The sequence below is a fragment of the Nicotiana tabacum genome, chromosome 1 (genome assembly GCF_000715075.1).
Source record: "Nicotiana tabacum cultivar K326 chromosome 1, ASM71507v2, whole genome shotgun sequence".
NCBI classification, from domain to species: domain Eukaryota; kingdom Viridiplantae; phylum Streptophyta; class Magnoliopsida; order Solanales; family Solanaceae; genus Nicotiana; species Nicotiana tabacum.
Window position 1 is genome coordinate 72,654,321 of NC_134080.1, and position 5,984 is coordinate 72,660,304.

At 33.2% G+C, this 5,984-nt stretch overlaps 1 pseudogene; it reads right to left on the minus strand.

The window, feature by feature from the left end:
* Positions 1–441: 441 nt before the first annotated feature.
* Positions 442–2,625, minus strand: LOC107766234 (protein EMBRYO DEFECTIVE 514-like; annotated as a pseudogene).
* Positions 2,626–5,984: the final 3,359 nt, after the last annotated feature.

Genomic DNA, 5,984 nt, shown 5'->3' on the forward strand with positions numbered 1-5,984 from the left:
TTAATTAAATTACCTATATTTCAGTGTAAAAAATTCTACACTATGAATTCATTTAGCTTTTTTTAAAAACTAAACATACATATGATAGTGTGATTACATGCAGTTATTAGAATATCACTGAACAAAGCTATTCCTTCTCTAACTCCAAACTTGCTCTACCTTAAATTTTTGTACTTTCTTTAGGCAGAAAGTAATTTGTTTTGCTATTCTAGTCTCTTTTCATCTTCTTGTGATGAGGGTCTATCGGAAACAACCTCTCTATCCCCAGGGTAGGGGTAAGGTCTACATACACACTACCCTCCCCAAACCCCACTTGTTGAATTATACTGGATTGTTGCTGCTTTAGGCAAAATGGGGCAGGTTTATGGGTCAAAATATCAGGCAACAATCAGAAGGCTTCTCATATTTAACAATTTAGCCAGCTTTTGGTAAGATAATAGGTGATGCCGCCAACAAAATGTTATTTCATGTAGTTCTTACAGCCATGAGACTTTAACCAGCAAAAAACATTTTGGCAAAACGGGGGGAACATAGATGTAACAGACCAAATTTTGGATTTTAAATAGTACGTAACAAGACAGATCAGAAGAATCTGGCAGTCTATTGTCAGCTTGTTTAGTATCTTGGCCTCCTTCCTCTTCTACGACCACGCCCATATCCATCTCCTCTTCTTCCACCACCATCACCACCGCCACCTTTTCCACCGTTAGCATAATGTTTTACTTGCATGTTTGTTGGAAGGGGTTGTATCTGATCTACACACTTTCTAAAGCTAAAATCATCCATAGAATCATCCTACCTAACAACAAAGAAGCAGCGACTTTTGAACTGTGGATGAAATCGGATTTGGAAAGCGCGAACTCCTGTACCAATCTTCTTCTCTGGTTCTGAATGGCCCTTCTTAAGTAAGCCAAGTAGCAGCATGTGCTCATATTGCGACACCAACCAACAAAAGGTAAGTGACCCAGGATCATCATATCAAGCGCTCAGATATAAGTAACAAATGTAAACATTCCAAATATCTCCAATACTAAGATCTAGTTCCAAAATGGGAATCCACGAAAGCAGAATCATAGTTTAAACAGACAATCCTTGCGAAATCGACTTTCTTGTGCAGTAATAACTCATAACGCCTCTCTAATGTTATGACTAATACATACATTTAAGCAAGGATTTGGCCATTTTTTGCTCTCAATAATTAGATCGAGGTGAAAGTACCAACCCCACAAGGATACTAATTTGACCGCCACAAAAGGCTAAGTAGTTCAACAGGCAAGAAAACAGTAATTTCCAAATTTGAAGTCCAGAAGGCAAGCTCCGGGGAACAAGAAGATGGAGTGGTCATTCTGAGCAAAATCAAATCAAACAGATTATCATTCCGATTGCAATTAAATTATCCCGAACTTAGCAACATCTTCTTTATTAGACCATAGAAGGATTAACTAGATAATCAGAGGCAGTCAAAATGCCAAATGATTATCCCAGGAACGTTAATATTCACAGGTAGATGTTTGTTGTCAAACACACATATCCAAAAAGGATGTACAATCAAATACCTCGAGGTGTTAAAGCCTTTAGACTAAGCAATTCATATTAGTCAGCAGCCACTCATAAAGTATTCCTTGATGCTAAGAGCACGGAGCAATTTGACATCAATATCAGTACGATATAATGCAATTTGATGCTTAAACGAAATGTACATTCAGAAATCAGAATCTTAAATGTAAGAGATCCTAAAATGCCAACTTAAAGTGCCCCACATATCTGAACCATTCAGCTATGCCCATAGATAATCAACTAAATCGGAGAACATAAGAATAGGGTAAAAACCATCCCTTGCTTTACACGGTACTAAAGACACAAAGCACCAGCTCACTTTGTGAAATATCCTGAATAAATGACATCTTTACAAACAAGATATTGACAAACAATGGATATTTTACCTTGTTGAGATTGAGATTGAGAGTCCAGGAACGAAGGAGTTTGTAGAAGTAATCAAACATCTCCACAGACGACCCGAAACTCTTCGGACCCACGCTAACCGGATCCGACCCATCTTTCTTTTTTTCTTCCACGGAGTTGTCGACTTTCGGCTTCTTCGTGGAGTCTCCATTAACCCTAGTTCGTCTCCCTCATCCCTTAGACTCTTCGAGCCACCGTTCTCCGCCGCATCATCGGCGGCTTGAGCTTCTACGTCCATTTTATGTGCGGAGGTTTTTTCTTTCTCGTTCTGTGCTACAGTTTCGGAGGCTTGAGGTTCAGTTTCCGCCATGGCTGATCTGCTCGACTAAAATTTTCGGAAATAGAAACCGTAACTCTTGCTTTAGGCCATCTCCAAACTTGACCCATCCTCGTAAATACGGTAATTTTTGGGATAATTTAGCTGTAACACTCCCTTATTTTTGTCCACGAAATGAGATGAATAGTGTTGCTGGTTGCACTATTCATCTCTCGTTACTATTCATTATTTTTTTTATTTAATTTTTTTATTTATTTCTTTATATATATTTAATTATATTTATGTATATCTTTAAAATATTAATTTTATATTTTAACATTGGTGTATAATTTTGATAAATTAATTTTCGTGCATTTATTATTTTTATGTAAAATTATAAATTAATTTTATTATAAGTTATAATTGTACAAAAAATATATAATTATCTCAAAAAATGAATGGTGCAAATATAAAATATTAGATGTTGCTAAAATTGAGAGGTGCGAATATAAAATATTAGATGTTTTGCTAAAATTGAAAAGTGAAGATTGAAAATACATTAAAATTGGAAATACATGACAATTGAAAATACATTAAATTAAAATACATAAAAATTGAAACTATAGTAAATAGCATAATAACTTAGTAGGGAGCTATGTCGTTTCTAGATACACCAAAATCATTATAGTATTGACTGAATGGGGCTGAGGATTGTTGTGGTTGTGACTGTGAATATTCTTGACTTCTTTTATACATTATTCGCTGTTGTTCTTGTCGCATAAATTCACGACGAGTCGGATCGACAATAGAATCCACATCCATCATTAAAATTTTATTTTCTTCTTTCATTTCTTTTACTCTTACTTTTTCCTTTTGAACAGTCAAAACTTCTTTTTTTGCCTGGGTTGCATTATTCATCGCCTCAACTATTATTTAAAATTTTATGGAATTGTTTTAATTATGGAAATTACAAATTAATAAAAATAAAAGATGAAATTTATTTAATGAAAATTAAAAAATAAAATTGAAATGAAAGATAATAATATAATATATAAGAGAGAGAAGAATATAAAAAAGTTTGGGGAAAAAATGGGGAATAGTTGGAGTAAGTTGTCCCCAAAATAAGAAAATTCCCATTTTGGAGACCAAAAATAGGGTAAAGGTTGGAGATGCCCTTACAGTTTATATCAAGTTGTCCCCAACTGTTTGACTGCTTCTAAATTATCAACATGATTTATAAGTGCTTAGGCTAGAAACTGTTTCGTAAAGGTATATCTCCTAATTATTTAATTGCTAAATTTATTTGTGTTGCTAAAGTCTATCTGACATAATAGTTTATCATCTTTTTTGATAATAATTCTAATTGCTCCGATCTTACACAACACAATTTCAGCAAGTGTTACGAGAAAGCCATACTTTTTTGGTAACATATGAATTAGAAATGAGGAACATTTTTGTAGCAGGTGTGTAATCTTCTATTTCTCTTCTAGAAATGAGATTATTTATTTAATTTTAGAGTTGCCGCTTGAGATATTTATTATGGTGTCCCAAGTCACCGGTTCCTTTTAAATCCCAAATCGAGAAAATTTGACTCTGTTAAAAAGTCTGCAAAATCAGAAAATTGGGTAAGAAATTTTATTAACCCGGGAGAAGGTGTTAGACATTCTCGGATTTCGTGCTTTTAGCACGGTCGTTTTAATCATAGCTGGCTTAATTAAATTATTTAAATACTTATTTTTAGAACCTATGTGCATTTACCTTTTTACCGCTTTTAATTATGGCGTTTATGTTATCTTTGAAACGGATTACATATGTGTAAATCACATGTACGTGTACATAATTTATCACGCTTTATTAATTATTAAGCTAGTTTTGGCCAAAGTCGCGCGAACGCGTGCCTTGATTTATTTTGAAAATCATAATTATATCACGCGAACGTATACATAATCATGATAATAATTAACTCAAGATTTAAGTTATCTTCTGTCTTACTATCCCCGAATACAGATTAACTCGCAAATGTAACCAACAAAAGCATATTGAAGAAAAGTGGCATAAGAGGAAAATCTATATAGCAAGCATTTGTTAGGCAAAGAGCTAGCCTTTTGGTAAACAAAACTTTCGGACAGGATCAATGTAGCTTAACCTAAACTTATACCTAATGAAATTTAACTGATTTACCACATGGTTGAGACCAACTCAACCAACTAGTTTCAATCATGTTGTATCAATAAAAATTTATATAACTTCAGCAACAAAATTAAATTATTTTACAGAATTTCAGCCTTCTGCTATTTAGCAGTTAATGTTCCGTGTGTCGATGCAAACATAAAATCATCTCCCACAAATGTTCACAACAGATCAAAAGATATTCCACTTTTAGACAAATTTTTATCACCTCAATTAATATGCATTCTTACCTCAACCAGTGACTACTAACATCCGAGGTTAATCAGAGAAAGAAAATTTTAGGCAGATTCGAGGTCTCACATGCTACATCCATGAAATCAAACTTAAATGGGGCATAAACAACTCATATTTCATTCTTCAATTTAAAGCAAAGTATAATTCTTTTTCTTTTCTAAAACAAGTTAAACGCAGCAACAATGCTCAAATGTTTGTTTCTAGCAAATAGAAAAGGTAACAATATAATGGAAATTATAAAGTTTGTAACTAAGAAAATATATCTTCATTTCCCATACTCCTTTCTAACCAAGAATGGAGTACTAACTTAAATGGGGCATAAACTACTCAGATTTCATTCTTCAATTTAAAGCGAAGTATAACAGGTGTAAATCCACATACCTAATAGCAGGAATAAACGAACTTGACCGAATAAAGGTCTGAAATATAGGGAAAATCCAGCAATTGAAATAGCACATCAACAAATGAAACAACAACGAAATCAACTCCAAAGCATTTTGCAAACCGGAAACGAGTATTGAGAGCTTTTAAAATCCTATTTCTTCTTGCTTTCCAGAAGCTTTGTTTTCAAATTTCAGAAATCTTTCAGAACTTTTCAGTTTCGATTTTTCATTTTTTTAAAATTTATTTAGCTGAGTGCAGCGACTGTGCTCTCTGAAAATTGGTAAACGAACAGTCTATGTCTGAGTGAATTTTGTATGTGTGAATTTTGTATGTTTGTAGGTCTCAGAGAGTGAAGGAGGAGATACGGCTGCTCGGGGTATGTTTTTAGAGAGCTCTCCTAAGAATGCTAGGTTCTTTGGTCTCTAAAAGGGAAAAAGGGGAATCCGTCTTTTGGGTTTTGGGGATGTGGAGTTTTAATGAAGAGCGGGATTGGGCTGGGTAGATTTTAGTCAATTGGCCCAACTTGAAGACAAGGCAAATAGCCTTTTCTTTATTTTCTTTTCATTTTCAAGAATAACCACTTTATTTAACATTCCTAATTCCAACTAATTTGCAAAATTAACCTAATAACCTATTTTTCTATAATTAATTAATCCATTTAGCTAAAAATGCATGTAGAGTTACTAATGTATCTTTTGGTATTTTAGATTAGTTATGCAAATTAAAGTCTAAAAATGTAAAGATTTAAAAATATTTTTATATTTTCTTTAGGATTTAAAATGCAACTTAAAAATGCATCAAACATGAGTACGTACAAAGCAAACTAAGTAAAAAGTAATATAGAAAAATAATTTAAAGCTATTTTTGGAATTTTTAGGAATAATTTTATATTAGGCAAAAATTACGTACTCACAATTAGTATATTTTAAAAAGGTATAATATGAGAGAGCTAGTTTCT